An 11,567-nucleotide genomic window follows, 5' to 3' on the forward strand; every position below is an offset into this window, starting at 1 on the left:
GTCTAGATTATATAATCCTGATCTTGTGCTATCTGGATTACAATGATCCAAACTGAAAAACTAGAACAAAACCTATAAAATCTGTTTTATCTGGGAAAACAAAAAAGGGGATTAAAAAATCTGGATCATTCTGATCTAGATGAAAGGTTTTTAAAATACTGGGCCCAGATAATTGGTATGCACTGATATTTCAGATCTCTCTGGTATTGCGAGACAACTGTTTTTTTTTTAATCCCTTTTTTTGGAGGATAGACTTGCTAGCAACTGCCACTAGCAGTTTATTTCTTACTTGCTTAAGTGGCAGGGAGAGTTTGGAGTTTGGTGACTCTTCTTGCAGGGTTTTCCCTGTAGAATGTGGTCACGCTGTATGGATCACTTCTACTCCTGGCTGAGATCTGATCACAATGTGAGCCTCCAGATGTGGTCTGGCGGATTCCATTACATTACAATCACTATGTGTGTTCTGCGTGCATTTACACCTGGCATATAAACTTGCATTCTCCCTTTCAGATATGCAGATACAGATTTTGTGTTAAAGCTGGGTAACAAATGAAATATAGAAGCATGTAAACATGTTGTACATTTTTGGTGAAATGGATATAGTCACATGGGGTAAAATTGTACGGTGCAGCGTGATACTCTACAAATAATAATCCACACTGCTTTCACTTTATTTGTGTACTAGGATATCCATTACCTCTTACATTAGAAGAACAATACTTGTGATGAAACATTTTACTGACTACTCAAGTTCCACAACAAATACATTACAGTAATGGAAATATAGCCACTGATGCAATGCTGAGTAGGAGGTTACACTTTGTTGTTTAGAACATTTTAAAATCAATGTTTGAAAGATATCTGGTTATAAATATACATAGGATTAATGTAATGCAACCCTCTTTGAGGAAGTTGATAGTTTTGAGAGATAGACAACAGTGAAAAATATTTGTCTTAAAGTAAGGGAAAACTGCTGGATCAGCACTGTCATGCATTTTGAAGATTAAACTCTCAAAGAGGAGCCTTTTTTTAAAGTATCTGCCAACTTACATCAATGCATTCCCTGAATCCAATCTAGAGCTAGCAGCCATGGTGACAGTCACTGAGCAAGGGAGAAACAATCGGCTTAAACTCTGGGAAGAATACAGCCTTATTCCACTGGAATGGATGCAATTCATTTAACAGAGCAGGTGTTAGACAAAACAATTATTTCTTGAAGATATTTTTGACAATAAATACACACTAGGCACTGATATCCAAGTAATTACTATGTGACACATCTCCTTTAAACCTTCTTTAAAAACAAATTCCCAGTTTGCTAATTTCAACCTTAAATTCATCATGAGTTGAAGGACAATGGCAGATGAAACATTATCCATCTGTTCTGCGTCCACTTGCAGTTCTCCCTCTGCCTCTCTCCTTCCCTCCCCTGGTGAGACTGTGGCAACCTGCGCATTACAAGTAGAAGGCTGATGATTACATTGTTGGACTGAGAGCGATGCTCATGGTGCTGTAATCCCAGCAGTAATCAATATCTCTGGCCGCTTCCCCGTCCCATCCCTTCTACTGCATGTAAAATATCCCCAAGCAACACTTAGCTCACACTTTAATTATTCTCTCAAAGTCATCAGTGGCTGGAACCAATACTGGTCTTGAGCATACTACAAATGAATCACAGTTTTTGTTTAGGGTCGGTTTACAACACCAGGGACTGTGACGATAGATGATAGTCACTGTGGAAGTTTTTAGGTTGGAAGCATTTAGTGAAAATTAGAAAATCATTGTGTATTAAGAAGAAAACAACCTTTAAAGCTTCAATTATGATAGATGAAATTAAATAGCATGTTACAACATGCCACAGCATATCTGCTCTGTATATATGTGCTCTGTCATATATACAATTATATAGACAGAAACTGTTTTTGTCTCAGGGTGTAAACATGTTTATTTCTGCTGTAAAGTTGTTGTTTTTTTTTATTTTAATATAGGGGCTTATGGAGCCCAAAGTGTTCGTTCAATGAACTATACTGAACAAAAACACACATGAACATTTTCTTCTTCTCTTACGTATAGTAAGTATAGACATGCACCATAGCATGTGTAAAGAAATAATTTGACATTTTTGGTTTAAGTTACTGTAGCATCAAGACTGGAAACAGGGGAAGATGCTTGCTTCGCTCCGTCAAAAGGTTACAAAAAGAGATTGCTCTCTATAGTTAGATCTTGGCTAAAATTATAAACTGTAATTTAAAAAATTGCGTTGACAATGGTTTTTGACTGCAAAAAGGGATGACCTTTGTGGTTTCACTTGGTTTTTGAAAATGTGTCAACTATGTCCTTATTTTGTCATTTTTATTTTTTGCAGTTCTTGACCATGTTATATGACCTCAAATGTAACCTTTTCAGGCCACATATCTGTCTTACACTGTAGACATAACCCGGTGAAATACTCCGGTGATGATGAGTCCGAGAGACCTTTTTTAAGCACAAAACTTAGAAAGTGATGATGGAGGAGCTGGATGCTAAAATTAGACTGCCTACTACATATTTTATCTCTGCTCATCATGTAAAGGCAAGATAGAGAGAGGTCAGCAGTCCAGCACTGAGACAACTTCCCTACCTCCATGTACCACTGTCGTCACCAGCAAATGTTACACTCAGGTGAAGCCTGCACTTCTTCTGTTCACTTTGCACCTGACTGCTTATATTAAATTAGTTTTTGCTTCTGTTGTTATAATTGTGTTTTTAAACAATACATTATCAGCAGTGACTTATTAAGGTAATTTTACGGTGGCTAATTTAACACAAAACATCATGCAAGAGAGCTTTTAGTATAATGTTGAATTGTCATTCTTATTGTTTGTGTTAATTCTATTTTATCTTTGCTTTTTTACTTGCTCTCTGTAACTTAATTCCATGAAAAAATTCAGAGAGAAAACCAATTTGTGATCTGAAATTTATCTCTAGATGGCTGCAAACAGGTAAAAAGCTATTACTTGGCCTCAGTGCCCTAACTAAACAGAATTTCTTTTCTTCCAGCATTTATTTATGTTGATGCAGCTATTGATCATGCTCACAAGGAAATTATGTCTCTAGGCTTCAATGTTAGTAGGTGGGCCAGGGCATTAATCAGGAAATCAATTGTACTGTCGATTGGCCTGGCTGTGTTTGGAAAAGGATTGCAATCTGAAGACTCAGTTGGATTGGAGTGAGAAGCTACTTATTCCGCAATTACACAGCAATATCACAATTTGTAAGGAATCTGAAGTGTTATCAATTGTGATAAAGTGCTTTGTTGGCCAATATCTTTCTGCTTATACCACAGCTCTGAAATGTCGAATTGTTTGTCATTATCTGTTAGACAGCATTTATTGGCTCTTTGTAATATATGGTTTCAGATTTTTTTAATTATGAGATAGGGAATAATGTATATTTCTTTGTTGTCAACAAACCCCATGAAAGGACCAAAACTAAGAATGAAATGCCAACAGTATTGCCTATGTTGCAAGAGTCTGATACAGCTTATTCCTCCGTGCCACAGAGCTTCAATGTTGTCCAAAAACTATTAAAAGCACATGCGTTTATTTTGAGTAAATCCCTTATAAACCATCTGCTGCTGTAAATAAAAGATTTTATAATCACAATGTATCAAATGACAATGTGAAAGAAAATGTGAAAGGGGTGGATCATAGTTATAAACATAACCAATTCTACATATTTACCAGCTTTACCTGGCTCAACCTTTACCGGACTTTATCTATCATGCTACTTTGGTGGCCAGTTAAATTAAATATGTGGAAGTGCATTTTCCTGGTAAATTACTGTAACATGAAAGACATTTTTTCTGCTGCTCACATTGTGATTGTAAGAATGAAAATAATTCTCTTTTTCAGAGTCTAGAAAAATCTTTACTCGTATTATACAGTATGTTATTATTTCATTTTATAATCCAGTATGCAGTGTTTTGTCATCTGATCAACATCCAACAGGACCTGTATTGTATTTCAATGTCTTACCAGACACTAAAGCAACACACCCCACCAATGCTGCCCCTTGTGTTTTTTTTTTGTTTTTTTTTTAATGCAGGACTGTTTTTGTCTTTGGTAAATGACCACTAAAACAAAATAAGCCTCATCACAGCATTTGTTCTACTTTTTATTATGCAATAGCTAACAACCAGCACTTGAATTTTTAAATAATAATAAATTAAATATTATATGATAGCAGCCTATTGTATTTTTAGATTGTTGTTAGTGCAATTTAATGTTACAATAATATCAACAGTAAACATAGCTCACTATTTCCACAGTTATTTTCTTGACAGACATGTCTATCCAATGTAATTCCCGTGCCACTGCCCTTTGTTGTTACAAATTGAGATGTAAGGTGCACTAGTTCAAACATTAACGTCATATCCCATCAACATGCAGACCACATGTGGTTGGAATAATGATCAAGAGAACAACAATGCCACTGTTCTTGGGGTGAGGTTGAGGTTCTCTTTTTTCCTCCCTCACCATCACAAGGCTCTTTGAGATGCTATGAATCACTGCCGTCTCTCATTCCATCTGTCAACCTGTCTCTGTTTCTGCCTGGTTTCCTCTCTTCCTTTGGACAACTTCAAACATACCAGCTCCTTTTGACAGCTACATCTGTCTTTGAGGGCTGGTCATCGGAATATCATACGGTAAACTTATTCTAAAAACTAGACAGACTCACAGTTTAATCCTGTACCCCAATACAGTTGCTCAAATGGGTAACTCGTGACTCGCTAGATATTTTAGTGCTGCCTGTTTCAGAAGCTGTTGAGTAATTTAACAAACTCACAGAAATCCCACCGTATTATCATCTTTTAAACTTTCTCTTGGACAAACAAGTTTTCTCCTATAGCTGCACACCTTCTCACATCCTGGCTTTGAAAATATCCTTGTTAGGGTGGAGTATGCACAATGAAAAGAACCTGCAGAAACAGGTTTGATTGCACCAAATCTGTCAGGGAGGATCATTATCTCTAGAAAGTTTCCCACAGTGAGCAGCTGGGAAATTGTCAAAACCATCTTGTTGTGGATGCAAATGAACCCCTTTGAACTCTACTTTATGTATGTAGGTGTTTATGGCTGTCAATCACCATTAAGATTTTGAAAGTCTAGCAAATAGTGCACCAAATCTCATTTCAAGTCACCTTCTGTTGTTTGGATGCCGCAATGCTGTAGAAAGATTTTGCCATATTTCCTTTAAACCTGGTTAAATATTATGACAAGATGATTTGTGCGTAAGATTCCAAATGTTGAACCATTCAAAGAAGTCGAACATCATCATTATGTGATTCCTTTACTAATGAAGGCTTTACACTAAAGTTAGACAAATGTAGTATTAGGGTAAACAAAGGTGTTAACAATGATAATAATTTAGGTTCCATTATGGTCAGTCATTGCTTATGTGCAAGTTTGTCTCACTGGAAATGCTCTGCTACACTAAATGGAACAGAACTTTATGCGTATACTAGTTCATGTAAAAATGACTGCTGTGAAAAAGGTCTACAATCAACACATTTAAAACAGTAAATAAGGTCAATTTAAATTGTTTGTGCATTTAGCAATGTATTGAAAGAATTCAAATATTAGCTTAAAAGGTCCAGTGTGTAACATTTGGGTGGATCTATTGGAGAAAATGGAATATAGTATTCATTGGTGTTTTCATTATTATTATTATCATTTATTATTATTTATTATATGTGTTTTTTGCATGTTTCGTGGCCACCGTAGTCTCTCCTGCGTGCTTCGAAGAGGAGGGTGAAGCGAGGTAGTTACAATCTGCAGCTACACCACTGGATGCCAATAAATCCTATACACTGGTACTTTAAATTACAAAAACACAATCATGCAATCACAATCTGCTAAAAGAAAAACAGTTAATATATGGTTTATAGTAGGCTCTGGCTATACAAGTACTATAAAACCAAAGGATTAAAGAGGGGCTTTCATGATTGGTCATCCATTTGTGATTGCTGTTTATCAAGGATAGAACAGTTTTCTATTAAACCAGAGCTTGCTTGGCACTGTTTATACACAGTTGGTATTGTGTTTTTCTTTCTTTTGTGACTAAGGTTCTTATGAAAGAAAGAAAATTCTTGGCACATGGCAACAAGTAGATTTGAGATTGCAGGGACAAGGGAGAAGACTACTAAAAGAAGTTCTCTATCAAAATAGAGAAGATTCTTCACACTGAAAATGACATCCGTATGATTCACTTTGACTTTCTGAATGTAGTCTTAAGAGGTTTTGTGGTTGACGCTATTTTCTTTCTGATTCTTACTCGTCATGCTTGACATTTTTACATGTACAATACTTAATAAAATATTGTATGTACTTTTTATTGGATTTAAAAAAATATATATATTGTAATTTGTCCTTCAGTTGTAATTCTAAAGCTACAGTATTTCTGTCTACTCTGTCCATGTGGCACCTATTGCTTATCTTTTCCTTTTTTCCCTGGAAGAAAGATCCATCTTCTGTAGCTCCTCCTGAGGCTTCTCCCTAGTATTTGTTTGTGTGTGTATGTGTGTGTGTGTTTGTACGTGTAGTCTTTTAAGCTTCTACAGTATGTCACCTTCGGTGTGATGTCACATTGCATGGTTCTTTGTTAAACAACCAAAATGATTTGCAATTTTGGTGCATATTTATTTTGCAGCATCTTATTAAAAACTGAAGGCTGTAGACATGAAGCAACATTGCAATGCTGCACAGTTGACTTGTCTAGTCTGAGTGTACTAAATCTTTTATTTGAGAACCTTACAAGTGTCAGAGTAAACACATGGGCACAAATGTTTTCTGCTAAAGCATGGATTGACAGTTTTCAAGGTTCTCTTTTTCCACACAAACCTTTGTGATCATTTCACGAAAGATGGTTTATCTTTCATGCAATCATTTATCAATGTGTATTCTTCCAGTGAAAAATTTCTGTTTCTGTCTCTCGCATGCTGACAAATTCACAAAGCTTCCCTGTAGTTTGGTTGACTCTTGTGTGGGAGATGGATGTGACGAAGGTTCCCTGAAGTTTTGGTTGTGACATATTTGGAGCACAAAAGATGTGGAGATTGGTGAACTTATAAATTTCAGCAGCCTGACAGTGACAGTGACTCAACTGTTTGGGTCACAGAGTCGAATATCAAATACACTGTTAATTTTAAACTTGATCAAAAACCATAAAATAACCAGCCTTATGCTAAAGTACCTATGCTAAAAAATACAGTATTTAAAAAAATAACTCAAAGGAAGATAGATTACAATGACTTAAAACAGTTGAATCGGCAAATAAAGAATGTCTGAAAATGACCCAAGGGAGAGATAAATGGAAATAGCGGTTTAATGCTGAATGTGCATCTGTTTATCTGCCGGTTATCTCCAGTGATAATTATAGCATACAATGCATTGTGAGTATTGCATTGCGATGGAAGATAGCAGAAGTTGTTTCACCACTGGTGCACTGTCCACTCCATGAAGAGTTGTGTATCATTGCTGCTTTGTCCAAGTCCAACAAATAGAACTGTCACTCTGATTCTCATGTTGCAACGTTATTATAATTATTTTTATACCTCAAAGGTAACACTTCTACATCACACCTACATTGTCACTGCACGGAAATCAGCTATAAAGAATAGTCACATGTGAATGTAATTGATAGGAGGCATGGGTTAAGTGTTAATTTGTCAAATGTTGCTGCCAGAAAAAAAAATCATTTGTATAGACAATAGTTTCAGTTGCTAAAATATATACATTTCTGGTAGTGTGTTTTTCTTTATGATCCGTTTGCTCTTCATGACTACAGCGAAGTTGAAGAGGTCAGATGGATCATATCTTAAAACTTTAGCAAAACGTCGTACTCCTTGGACTATTCCATACATTCAAACCAACTGGCCCTCTACTGCTGTATGCATGTCTTTAAAAAGTGACACCTTTCCTGAGATTATGCTCTGCCATCTTGAATAATAAGGTGGATGAGCTGGTTGTCATCACACATAAGCTTTTTTGTCAGTACACTCAGGCACTCAGGTAATTACCCAAGAGGTCTAGTCAATTCAGAAAGTAAATTTTCTCACAACATCATATGTTTGATCATATATTTGTCTGGGGTAATGGAGTTACACCTGTTGGGAAAGAAGGTCTACAAAAGGATTTGAGTGGAATTTACTTTAAGAATGAATGAGGTCTTTACTTGAATATGTATTTTTGTGATTTCTATATATATCTCCATAAAAAAAAATTCAAGATTGTTTTTGTCATTGCATTGCTTATGTTTGGTTGTCAGCAGCTAGCATGAAACATAAGCTACACCTGCTGGAAACGGTTCCGTCTGACAGCTTTCTATGGGAAATAACCTAGAAAACCTAGAATTGCCTGTCACCTGCACTTTATCCCAGACTGCCAACCTGTTGATCTGTACCAATCAGTATTCCTCGAACAATTTGTATGTCTTCAGCAAACAGTTTACATGACCCTTACACTGTGGCTTTGGCGGGTCAATAAACCAGTGGTTCTCAGCCTTTTAGAGTTGCAACCCTCCAGAATAATCAAAGCGCCCCACAAGTTCCCCTATCTTTCTCTCCTAAAGTAACCAGCCGCTGAGCCCATTAAAGGTGATAACACTGCAAACAGTACTGGAAAGTCTATGGAGGCAGAACACATGCTGTAGCTTACAACATCTATAAAATGCAACCATTTTATGTATGTATGTAGTTGTTTGTATGATGTATTAACCAAATTTGAAACTTTCCAAGGAAGTGAATAAGTGAGAGAGTTTTGCATAAGCAATCATTTGTACGTGTGTTTTCTTGAATTGTTCCTCTAGACCTCTCCCTATTCCTACGACCACCACTGAATTCCCATATCAGCTCTATCCACCAATAGGAATGTGTTAGTTTACAGAAACATTTGCATGCTCCTGTTTTTTTCCTTTGAATAGATTTTTGAGGACTTCCTTTGTACCTGCCAATACAAGTTAAACTATAGACCTTTTTCACAACAGATATTTTGACTAGCAGAAAAATCACATGTGAAACAAATTGTGTTACCAATTACCCAGTTCCATTAGTTGTCACAGTAAACCATGCCAGTAAGCCAGCAAGCACAATACCAGCAACCTGGAACAAGCCCACTTAAATGGCATGCAGTCATTTTTAATATTATCAATTACAGCTGTGCTATGACAAACCAAAATGTTTGTCGTGAAAGATCTTTTGACTTGATTTCAACTAGCATTAGCAGAAAGCTGAAGCATAAATACTACTAGCTCTGTACCCGTCAACACCTGACAGCTTTATCTTCATCCTACTGGCTAGATGTTGCTCACAGAATTAAACCCAGAGGGAGGAGAAGAATGAACAATAGAAAAGACAAATGGAGTCTTAGGTAGGGAACATCATTTAAATGAAGTTAATGATTGGTGCTCAATTAATTCTAGAATCTTGTTATATTGACTTGAATATATTCACTTAATGAAAACTTGCAGTGATTCACATTTTTGTTTAAAAAAGGTGCAACAATTTAATGAAAATAAAACTCTTGCCTTTACATTTCCTCAATGATGAACTCTCAACCATTAACATACATTAACTTATGAACTCAAGTAATCCATCATGTTTACTACACCCACCAGACAGTAGGAAGTTTCAGGTCTAGCAGACTTTTTTACAGCAGATAATTTGTCTTGTCTTAGGATGTAAAGCACAGGTGTAACTAATAGTATTAACAATGGTTCTGTTTAATTAGCTTACCAGTTCCAGTGAGCCTGCACGCACAATATCCAACCATGAAACTACACACCTAAGTTGAATCTAGTCGTTATTAATGTTATTAATTACACCTGGTGTGCTTTTCTAAATGTCAAAATGTCTGCTGAGAAAAAGGTCTGTAGTATGTTGCTCACTGATGTTCCCAACAGAGAGACCAAACGTAATCAAACTCAGTAGTAATCATGATGTCAGTGTGTGTGTGTGTGTGTGTGTGTTGGTGAAAGATGGTCAGCTGGCTAATGTAATACAGTTTAATAAAGATTCTTCATTAAGCATATTCAGTATTTTTTAAAGTTTTTATTTAGGCTGGAACATGAAAAGTGAAAATAAGGCACTTTGGATTTTTAAATTCTTAAAAGTTTTTTTTTTTTGCTTTACAAGAATGAATTCAGCACAGATAGAAAAAAATGTGCTAGGTAGCATTTCAACATATTGTGTAAAGCTTTTATATCTCTGGAAATTGGGAAATTTGGATTTGAAATATTTACATTATTAATCTCTTCACTGGTTTGATTCTCCTCAGACATATAGTAGTGTCTACTGTATGGATATGGAAATCGGTCTACTGTATAATGTCAAACAAAGGTAAGAATCCAAAGCTTTTTTACATTGCGCATGTGGAGTTGTGGAAGATTTAATCCCTATTGTTTAAGAAAATATCAATTTGTGACTCACATCGTGACTGAAAAACGCAATGCATAAAACAAACATTTGTCACCATATAACACCGCCGTATATCTCTGCAGGGTGTTCCCCCATTAGTCTGTGGAGTAATGGCCACCACAGGGAACTGTTTCTTACCCCCTAATGTGTAACATCAGTCTTTAAATTTAAATATCCTATTACAATTCAATAGATGGACAGAAAAGGGATGAGCATCTGAAGGAAATGCACTGGACCTGCCTGGGAATACTAAACAGATTATACATATGCGTAGGGGCCAGCACTCCTCGGTGAATAGAGAGCTATGGATTTGCCCAGACTCTGTCTCTGGCATTTTAATCCAGTGTGGAGATTAAAGCAGTAATCCACCTTCATTTCAAATAATTTGACACATACTGTACACCACTCACCATTGCAGGTTTGGTCTTAATATAATTTGAAGAGTTTTAATAAATATTGTGCAGCTACATTTCAATTGAAGGACACATGCAATGTACAGCAGCCTTTTTATTACCAGACAACAAGATTCTTACTATAATTTTAGTGAGGGATGAGTGGGATTGGACATTATGTTTATGATTAAAAGTGGTTGTCCTGACATGCTTTTGATATGATTTTTTTTTTTCAAAATTGAATCCTTGTGCTAATGATCTATAAAAGTTAAGTCTATATATTTCAGTCATAGGCGTTACTTTTATCAGTATTATTGCTGTGGCCAGGTTGAGAATCAACCCAAACTGCACAGAGGAGGATGACACCAAATGTTTTTGAGTGAAGCATTTTCGATCTTAGAGCTCCAATCTTTAGTCCCTGAGGGCAAAACATAGACCTGTCTTTCAGCTGTTGCTTTGAATGTACGTATATAACTGCTAAAAATCTTGTGACACAGATCGCTACTGAACTTAATGTTGTGACATTGTGTGCTGTGTTTCTGGTACTGTCTTCGTGGCATTTTGCTGTTTCTGCTCATGCTTTATCTTGGACCTTGTGCAATGCAAAAATGCTTATTGCATTTTTTTGTTTTCCATGAATTAAGGAGAGAGAATTGTGGTCATGGCTGAAGGAAACAAATGTCTACTGCTGGTGCAGCTTTAAATCCCCCTCCAGTCTGAAA

This window comes from Morone saxatilis, unplaced genomic scaffold (genome assembly GCF_004916995.1).
Source record: "Morone saxatilis isolate NCDOM2014 unplaced genomic scaffold, NCSU_SB_2.0 Contig23, whole genome shotgun sequence".
Classification (NCBI taxonomy): Eukaryota; Metazoa; Chordata; class Actinopteri; family Moronidae; genus Morone; species Morone saxatilis.